At 43.4% G+C, this 10,658-nt stretch overlaps 1 long non-coding RNA gene across 2 annotated transcripts; it reads left to right on the plus strand.

Moving 5' to 3' along the window:
• Positions 1 to 277: 277 nt before the first annotated feature.
• Positions 278 to 9,145, plus strand: LOC129380728 (uncharacterized). 2 transcript variants are annotated; one of them, XR_008608912.1, is made up of 6 exons: positions 278 to 386; positions 2,024 to 2,050; positions 4,115 to 4,141; positions 6,672 to 6,698; positions 7,799 to 7,825; positions 8,997 to 9,145. It is a non-coding gene; the product is annotated as an uncharacterized lncRNA (long non-coding RNA). The 2 variants fall into 2 exon arrangements; XR_008608913.1 differs by having other exon boundaries at positions 9,000 to 9,145.
• Positions 9,146 to 10,658: the final 1,513 nt, after the last annotated feature.

The raw sequence follows: 10,658 nt of genomic DNA on the forward strand, positions 1-10,658 counted from the left end.
CTGATGTCAATACGGCTCCATCAACTGACTTAGATGTTCACCTTCTTTTTTTTCTTTGCTCTGTAGAGAACAATGAATTTTTTATTGTTGCACGTGCAGAGCGTGGGATGAGTAGATACAGGCATCCCACTATTGTCGTGAATTTCGTTGTGAAGCCCTAGCCACTCATTTAACTAGAATTTGAGGAGCATTTCAAGCCTCATACAAACATATCTTCAGCCATCTGATCTGACAACCTCTATGTATGCGGAGACATTGCACAGCATATATAAAGATGCGGCAACAAGTGAGTGTCACTGCAGCCATGGCGATCATCGTTCAAATGTCAATGTTTTGTTTGTTGCTGCTCTCGGTGTCCTGCATCCCAGGAAGTGATGCTGCTGAACGTATGTAGAACTTCCCTACGCTATCATTTGTGTTGTGCAAAAAAAGGGTTAGCCAAGGGGCCCGAAAAATCGGACCCCCCGGTTAACTCCTCATCTCGTTAATTTCATAACGAGGATCCCGAATACTTTGTTTAGCGCAAAACAACAGACACAAGAAAGACGATAGGACAAGGCACTACTCTCAACTGACATCATTTTATTGCGTCACTCCTTTATAGAAAGCCGAAACTAGGGGAACATGCGCAGTGAGCACCATGTGGTGGAAACAACAACATCCGATCAAAAGAGCGCACTCATGCGACAGAATCCAAAAAATCATATTCAGCTCTGTACGAGGTTAAGGAAGGCACACTTATGCACTGTGACCCCAATGACTGAATGAAGAATGCTTCCGATAACTCTCGGGTGGTGGTGTCACGGCTCTTTTTCAAAATCGTGGTATCACGAAACATGGGTTTTGGTGGTTCCACCACATGGTGCTCACTGCGCATGTTGCACTAGTTTCAGCTGTCTATCAAGGAGTGACGCAATAAAATGACGTCCATTGAGAGTAGCGCCTTGTCCTGTCGTCTTTCTTGTGTCTTTTGTTTTGCGCTAAACAAAGTATTCATGGATTTGCACCAACTGACCCGCCAACGCATTGTGCTGAGGGTCCCAAACCCGGCAACATTGACGCCTTCAGGTAGGATGTGCGGGGTTATTGACCAGTTGTTTTCACCCAAAAAGATCACGTACTCGGGACGCCTGCGGCAGAGAGAATGTTCTGCATCCGCCGCCAAGCTTTGTGAGTCGTGGCGATGCCTAAAGCTCCCATGGATAGTTCTCGTAGTAACACATAAATACCCCGGAAAGTTAATTCGAAAACGGTGCCGCCGGTACCTCAATTAGTAGAGCACCGCACGCGTAATGCGAAAGACGTGGGGTCGTTCTCCACCAGCGGCAAATGGTTTTTTCATCCACTTTCATTTTCGTCAATTTGTCATTTCTTATTTCAGTTACTAAGCACAATTAATTTCCCGTGTGTCGTCCTTGGTATCTTTGTTTGTTTGCTTCCCGTAACATTCCTGTAACAGGCCTGTAACAGGCCTGTTTTCTTCCTGTAGCAGACCCCTCGGTTAACCCCCTTTCATCTCGTTCATTGCATAACGAGGGTCCTGAACCCGTCAACGTTGATGCCTTCAGGTAACACTGGGGGTTTATTGACCAGTTGCCTTCACCCAAGAAGATCACGTACCCGTGACGCCTGCGGCAGAAAGGATGTTGCAGATCCGCCGCCAGAGTTTGTGATTGGTGGCGCTGGCTAAAACTCCCAAGCTTCAAGTACGAAACATAGATACCCAAGAAAGTGGACGGTAAGACGCCGCCCCTGTAGCTGAATTCGTAGAGCATCGAACGCGTAATGTGTAGACGTGCGATCGTTCCCCACCTGCGGCAAGTTGTTTTTTCATCCACTTTCATTTCCAATATTTATTATTTCTTTAATTGAAATACTAAGCACAATTATGTTTCCCTATGTTTTCCTTGGTGTCATTGTTTGTTGGCTTCTAATGAAATTATAGATATATTGGGTCGCTCAGTTAATCTCTTTTCGTCTCCTTCATGTCCGAATGAGTGTATTTTTTACCTTTCATTTTCAGTACCTCCAGGGAGCATTCCTACTGTATGTAAGTGTTCTACGGATATTATTTACGCAAAGACAAGTTATATTCAATTTATGCTGCATAACCAACTTTTCTAAACCGGCCCTTTCTAAACGTCGTGATTCATTTCTACGTGTTGTGCAATGGGAAAGATCCACGTAGCTAGGATGGTAGTTTGAACATTTTTTTCTAACAATAATTTCACCAAAATTTGCGTAGTAGCCAGTCCGATATGTGAGCGTCATTGAGGTTTGTGTGGTGTAGTACTCACGCTCTAGTGACGGTGATGCATGGCACAGTGTCAAAACTGTGTTACAAGTTGGACTCCTTGTTGGGCGAACTTGTGCCTTGAAAGATAAGTAACTCTCCAGCACTTCGATAGCGTCGAGCAAAGTCAACGATCGTGCAAAATCTTATCTGAGGGTCAAGCGCGTAAGCTTTTTTGCAGGACTCTTCGAAAGTCGTAGGATAATCGCTAGTACTTGAGTGCCTTCCAGAAGCTACTGCGCAATCCATGTCACACATGAAATCAGATTATATAGTGTTTGGCGAGAGCGTAGACAACAGACAGAATTAACGATAACACCCGAGTAGGTTCCATATCATGCAGGCGCGTCTTGCGCTGAGCGATAACGTTTAAAATTCGTTATGCGGTGGATAGCGGTCACCGGTGTAACATAAAACATCCACTTTTGTCAATAGAATACTCAACACCTCTCTTTTTGGGGGGGGGGGGGGGGGTGCAATGGGTACTTCCTGAAGGACACGACATTGTAGCGCAAAAACGTCCGAAAGAAAGATTCCCACCTCGTTCTGCTATCACCCCTGTTGTGGAAACCTTCCTTATGCGGCATAATGTCAAGGTGCGCTTGAGGTACAAGCAGGGCTGCCGAAAAAAGCCGCAGGCGGTGCTATGTTACGACAAGATGAACTACAACCAGAGGAAGGCGGCGAAAAGCTACGGGTTACCTGTTGCGTTTTTTGCTCCGAAGAAACTATCTTGGGGGGGCCTATGCCCACGAATCACCGGATGTGCTGCGCAAACGTTTATTTGTAAGTAAGCTAAAAGCTGCGTGCACTCTTCGGTGACACTGTTCTACCAGGTAACGCTAATTGAGGTTAATAATGCACCGGACAGAGCGGCCGTAGTGTGACCTGTAGAATGAGATCACGTGAATAGTAAAAAAAAGGTATGACCGCTCATTTTAGTGCGCATTGCAGGTCTTGCTGATGTCATCCACATTTTTCTGAGGTGACGATGCTGAGTAGCACTAGAGATCAAACCGCACGGCAAGTGCTTCATCATATTCATATCAGTGGTCAAGCTTGTGGGACTGCAGAAGTTAAAATGCAGGGTTTGTCTGAAAAAGATGGCTTGTCATTTGCTCTTTGCCGCGCCCTGGTGTTGACAGTGTGTGCGGGTTAGGTATGTAGCGAGCATTGTGCCTAAAGAGAAAGACAGTTGTGAGTGTAGTGCCGTCTTTCTGTCACCTCTTTTTCGCGCTTTTTTGCGCTGCATTAAATTATATTTCAGCATGCCATTATGATCAGCTAACAAAAATATACAGTAGTTAGCTGTTTTAGTTTGATAGATCATTAGGACACTAAAATGGATAAACAAAAACAAAAGATTTATTCGGCTATGTTAATTGCACAACAAATTATTTGCAGAAATCTGGCCTGTGTGTACACGAACACCCCGTTAACGAGATAAGCGGCACCTTAAGAGTTACCGAAGCACTAGTTAATTTTGCACTGTTTTCCTTATTAAGACTGTGGAGAGTGGGCTGTGCGTACATACACTGCTATGTAGAAGTGGCTGGCTACTGAGAAGAAGCAGGCCTCATTGTCGCATGCTCCCTCCAGCGACACTTTTTTTTCTCCGACCACAGTTTGTACTGGGAGCCTCTGAGTTTTTGTGAGCTCCCGTCTTTTTGAATCCTATGTCTGTTTATTGATTATAATGGCCTCTAAAACATAATTCATCTAGTTGGGTAGTACAGCGTTTCCTTAAGAAAATACGAAACGTACGATGAGCGACATATTTGGCCGAAGAAAATGACTATATTTTTTGTTTTATATTTGCAGTTAAATCCCAGCCTACAGTAATAAAACGTAAGTTTCAAAATTTCCGTTATCATCCATAAGTAATTATTTTTGCTTTCTGAATAGCAGTGTACTCTCCAACTTCCAAGCGTCTTGTTTTAGAATATGCGGTTTTACGTGCCAGACCACTTCCTGATTACGAGGCAGGCAGTAGTGGAGGACTCCAGAAATTTCGACCACCTGTGGTTCTTTAACGTGCACGTAAATGTAAGTCCATTAGTGTTTTCGCATTTCGCCCGCATCGAAATGCGGGTCCTAGCCGGGATTCGATCCTGCGACCAATAGCTCTGCAGCCCAACACCATAGCTACCTAACGTTACTCATATTGACATTTTTGGATCCGTACTGTAACAAAAAGTGCCTCGTCTGCCCTTCCAACACTTCTTGCGTGCGATCAGTATACGCTTGTCGGTCGAGTTCACGACTCTTTAGACAGCGTGGGCACCTCATGTTCGAATTTATTAAACTTGAGTCGTCCTCAATTGTTGCTCTGTGTTTAAGTGACATAGACAGCGTTGAAAAATGAATGATTTAATTATACAGCTATATTCTGGCTCCACTGATTTCCAACAGAGAGCAGGCCATAGACGCCTCTACAATCGGCCTATTATTCTCAATATCACTATTTCGAATGTATTTCGTCATAAACCGGTACGAAGTTTTCGGCATCAACCAAAAAGGAAAGAACGAACATCCTGGGCCGATTTTAGTTTTTTCCAGAACTCGGTTTGAAGCAAATAGCCTAACTGAAAGCTGATGAGTAGAAGGCGAAGGAAACGTTCTGCGTGAAGCTTCAAGACAATTTTGCCCAGACGCCATGAAGACAGCTACGTCGAGGTGTTATTTAACATCTTTGGAAATCAGGGTTTGCTTTACTCAGATGCGCGTCTATTTTGCTCTTCGTCGCCGCAGAAAAGCTGAAGCGGAATGTGTAGCTGCAGCAAGCGGAGGCCACCGTGCTGGTCTCACATATTATCCTTCATGGTGTGGAATACTGTAGTGTATGGACTGAACATATTCAACGATATGTAGTACCACTGGATGGCGCAGTTGGATGTACACACTCATTCTGCTTGTTTACTATTCGCTCGAGTGCTCTACATGCATATTAGGGATAATAAAGTTCTTGTTGCGGTAGAAATTATGTAGACATTCCAGGCGCATTTGTGCCTACGCCGTATTATCCTTCATGGTGCGGAATACTGTAGTGTATGGACTGAACATATTCAACGATATGTAGTACCACCGGATGGCGCAGTTGCATGTACACACTCATTCTGCTTGTTTACTATTCGCTCGAGTGCTCTACATGCATATCAGGGATAATAAAGTTTTTGTTGCGGTAGAAATTATGTAGACATTCTAGGCGCATTTGTGCCTACGCCGTCGCCGTCGCCGTGAGGTTCCGTATTAGGTCCAAGGGCGATAAAATTGTCACCGCGTGCCGTATGCTGTACCTACGAGTGCAAGCGCGCGAGGATGAGCCCGCCAACGCGTCTCGATCTCGGGGGCGCGAGTTAGGAAGGCGAGGCGGAAGCGCGCCCTCTTCTATAGCTCATGGGGCAGGCGGGTATGGCGAGGGAGGTGTTGCGTTCTTCTCCGGTGGCTGCTGTTTACGGTGCGGCCGTGTGGCTACCGCATTTTTAAAGCGCTGTGTGACGTGGCGAAAGCCTGCGCCAGCGCGGGCCTCATCCTCAGAGCAATCGGCGATGTTTGGAGAGTGCGCGTAGGGCCGGTAGCTTCGTATAGGCTGTGCTTTTGACGTTTCGTTCGCGTTAAAGCGAGAGATGCATGAAGGTCGATTCGCTCGCTGCTGCTGATGCCGTGTGCGTGCGTGACACCATGCTTGGTAATTTAGTTAGTAAGCGAATGTCTACAAATTTCTCCGCCGATAAATCTACTATCCTTAATTCGTATCTGCATCTGTTAATTGGCTATCACAATCGATGCTTCTCCTCTCGGGCGAAAGTGCAACTTTTTGTTTCGCTCTATGGTTAATTATCAAAGCACTCAACCGAAAATGACACCTATATTTACAACGTTCTATGGGGCTGTGTCCTTGCTTCAGCGCTTCCTTTAACGTAACAAACAGAAATATCAATAGTCGTGAAGGTATTGCCACATAAACAAAATTATTGAACTGCACAGTCATAGAAAGTACAAGCGCAATGTTGACATGCAAAATTGTACACCTTAAAATACCGTGAAATTTCATTTGGTATCTTATGGTAACGGATTATAACCAAAGGTAAAGGATAACTAAGCAAATGTGCCAAACGTTTAGAAACAAACGGGGAATGCTAGACGCTATTGTACAGTGCATTGAAAATGAATTTATTTACATTTCTCTGCACATGGGCTCCTTTCAACTTATTTCGTCAACTTACAACGATTTCATATTATTACTATACCCATCTTGCAGGTTTAGTCTGCAACGTATCACAGCGAAGCCTTTGCGTCTAGACTTATCAGTGAACATATTGACAACGTTATTTCACAACGACACAATCATTCAGTTGTTGTTTTCTTTCTTTTTCAGCGCTACGGCTAATACGGAGAAGATCAGGTATGAATTTTCAGATTATTCATTTATATTTACAAAAAAAGTTTACATTTTACGTCTATAACGTACCCGCTGCTTTAAATCACTAACCCGTTATTATAGAAACTTCACCTGATGTCTTACATTAATGAAGTACCAAGCTTATGCGCGTGGTTGATTATACCGAATTCAGATCACGCACAACCTTGCTGAAATGTTCTGAGCCCTCTACGTCACACTAAACGAACTGGTGTAAGAAATGCAGAAAGAAAATGCCAATATTGGTGAAACTTTTCTAATGGCCCTGTTCTTAGAACCAACTGTCAGTTTTTTCCCTACAAAAATACTTTTCCAAAATATTTGAGGAGAAAAGGATCATATCAGCTTTAAAGACAAGCATACCCTTCTGGAAAAACAACATAGACCCAGCGTACTATCTTAGGTACACCTGGGCCCATTTTTATTTAACTCTATATAAATTATTTGAATATGCAATGTAATTGATGCACACACTACGGCATTCTTTTATGAAAATTAAACTTGTAGATTAGCTTCGCGAAGCAAGCACTAAGAATGACAGAAAAAATTAGGCGGCACGCGCTGTTGCGCTTGCTATGTCCCGTACATTTCTGATTTTGACGATGAATAGATCAGTGGCCTCATGCTGCCTTGAAAAAAATGGCTACAGAGCTGTTGCTTTGGCAGACCTTTCTAAACAAAATGGAATACTAAAAAATAAATTTTTATTTTTATTCAAATGCTGCCGTGCTTTTATATACTGTCCGCTGACCAGTTAACTGATGAATGGTTGGCCTGGCAATCGAAATTGCGCACTAAGTAAGCTAGGCTACTTAAGACATTGCAAAACAGAAACAAACCATCTATTTTGTTGTACCTTTTTAACATGAAAGCCATTTAGGAATTCCTAATTTGCGCCATGAGCTGCCTGAACATGTCATCACTGGTGTAGTGTATTTAGGCACCAAGATGGCCAAAGCTAAGCTTGGTAGGTGAGAATTTACTTCTGAAACATAACAGGTTACAACCATATTACATAAAATGTCAGAAGCAAGCAAGCCACTATTGTCATAGCCTAAAATGTATGATATGTTTGCTACTTCTAGGAACGCGACGGCTCATTCCAGTTTAAGGTACGTATTTAGAAAACCGGCCGTGAGCTCAATCCGTATAATGGGATTACCAATTTGCATTACGCTCTTTAGAAGCGTCAATCTTAATTAGTTGTGCGCGAGATGTTTTCCTTTGGTGAAGAAGTTGCTCATTTCAGTTCCAAACACGTATCACATGGTAATAACGTTTAAACGTATTAACGCTGACAGTCCATCTTGCGAGATTATCCCGTATTGGAAAATCCAAATTCGTTTTTCCATCCTATACGAATAACAAAAACTCACAAGGTGTACCCATACGCCCCCGTTTATAACATATATTTTCAGCTATTTCGTAGACATTTGTTGGCGACAAAATTCGATGTAGCCTTTCAAGTATTTTTTCATCGATAAAGATATTCTTCTACCAGTCCTTATTTAAAACACCGTTTCAAAAAAAGAAAAACGAAATCTGTGCTTCATTGTTCTATAGCAGCAGTGTTTTCTCTTTTAAAGCGATCTTCTTGCACGTACGCGATATAGACATATGCAAGGTGTCCCAGCTGAGTTTAGCCACAGTTTAAAAATATGTGAATACCACGTATCTGGTTAGAACCAAAGTAATGTTGTTTGCTGTGGTTTTGAGATACTCAAATTATTTTTTTAATTCGATCTGATTAGAAATTTATTCATTATTAATTAATGAACTTCTCAAATATTATAATTAGATGAAAAGCGTAAATGAGAAAATTGCAGTGAGACATGAAATACTTCCGAAACAGCTTTCTGTTTGCCCAGTACTTACTGCATAAAAGTGATTTTTCCGAGCGTGAAAGAAGCCCGAAAATGCACGAAAAATTAGCGTGTGACTGGATGCTCGAGCCACATTGCTTGTGTTCGCGGGCTTATTTAACGCTCGGAAAAACACTCTTATGTAGCACGTATTGAGCAACAGAAAGCTCTATGGGGAGTTATTTATGTCGCGCTAGAGTTTTTTCATTGACACTTTTCATCTACTAATATTATTTCAGTGGAATAAAAAATTTGGACTACTTATGTAATTCTACGGAATGAAAGGATAGTTTCAGGACCTCCAAGCGACGGCAAATAGTATTACTTTTGTTTTATTGGGCTACTTTTATTGGGCTGGGGCACCCTGAATATTGATAATATTTGAGTTGAAATGTACTGTCTTCTTTTTTTTATTCTGCAGCAGGCTAGGCATCAAGAAAATGAACAGCGTAGAGGTAGCAGCACCATGTGACACACAATATTTTGAAGACTTTGTGCCGCAGTTTGCAACAAACTTGCAAAAATAAAGGTGTCGCTGCATTCACTGCAGACGCTACTGGTAATATTCTATGTGCATGTGTTATCTCGATCCATTTGACACTTTGAAAATTCGGCTAAAGTTTTTATTCTTTACTTGGCTACAGTTAAGGTCAATGCGCAACAACACACCTGATTGGTTGGTCCGCACGTGGGTGGTCCGCACGTGGGTGGTCCGCACGTGGGTGGTTTAACGCAATATGAGAGGAGCGTTCGAGGTGGGCGTTCCAGCAGCGAGTGTCCCCTCCTCACCAGAGCACTATCTAGATCAGCTGTGCGCGTTGGTGACGACATGCACTAGAACATGAGCAGGCGATTGGGGGCGTGCGAGATATGCGAACGGCCCATTGGCCGGAGAGACCTGTGCACTGCTGCAGCGAACACATGTGAGGTCACCTGAGAAACGTGGAGGAAACGAAAGAGCGGTGTCCTGAACATTGTTAGATATACGGTCTTAAACCAGCGGTTTGCGAAGATAACGCCTGCTTTTGCGCTAGATCAAGTCAGTTGATCTGCTGTTCCCCCATTGCGAGGACCGGTGCTGCCAACGACCGCAATTTTTCAACGTATCCAGCTTATTGGACACCAAGGTTTAGTTTGCAGGAGTGCCACCACGTGGCATAGTGACGTTAAACTTTTCAAACTTCCCGCGGTGAGGTTTTATGACGTCACTGCAAGAAAAATGGAAGAATAATAGCTATCCCTGCGCATTCAACTTAACCTCAATACATGTCCCACCAGGAGTTATCAGTGTTTTTGATAACGAGTGGCCGATGGTCGGCTGGAAATTACTTGCCATTCAAACAACCGTTAGACGCGACGAGGGAAACGCAGCGGTAATTGATTGCAGGTTTTTCAGAAGTATCGCGAAAAGCTGCCTCGGTATGTTGTTCTTTTTCTTCATATTTTTTAATGCTGCGAAGTCAACGGGCTAGCATAATCGTCGGAAGCACTTCGTGGCAGCTTTAGGTCGGGCCTAACTCCGATGCCGCCTATTCAAATACATGTAAAATGCAGAAGCGCTTTCCGGAGATAACAATTGGGCCGTTTTTATGGAATATCGTGCATTTGAAAGGTGGTGTTAGTTTAAAGTGAATATCAGAACCAGAACTTCGAATTAGCTTTTGTTGTTTTAAAAAAAATTAAAAAGAAAATTGGCATTTATTGAAAACATCTTTATTTTCAGGGTACTCGTAGAACTCGTGGGTGGGCCGCCTATTCCGGTAGCCCACTGGTTATTGCTGCTGCGCTGGCCCTCCCCACCAGCCAGTGCTGACGGTCAGGATCATCCCTGAGCAGAATAGCCTCCCACTGCTCTTTTGAGGGATTTGGAATGGGGTCAACTATGGGATTAAATTGGCAAGCCCACACCATGTGGTAGAGGTTAGCTACCTCTCCACAGTGTGGGCATTGGGAGGAGTATAGTGTAGGGTACCACTGGTGTAACTTAGCTGGCGTTGGGTATGTATTAGTTTGTAGTCTCCTAAGAGTGTTCTCTTCCAACTTATTGAGGGATTTATGTGGTGTTGGGTACTCCTTCTGGCTG

Source organism: Dermacentor andersoni, chromosome 10 (assembly GCF_023375885.2).
Source record: "Dermacentor andersoni chromosome 10, qqDerAnde1_hic_scaffold, whole genome shotgun sequence".
Taxonomy (NCBI): Eukaryota; Metazoa; Arthropoda; class Arachnida; order Ixodida; family Ixodidae; genus Dermacentor; species Dermacentor andersoni.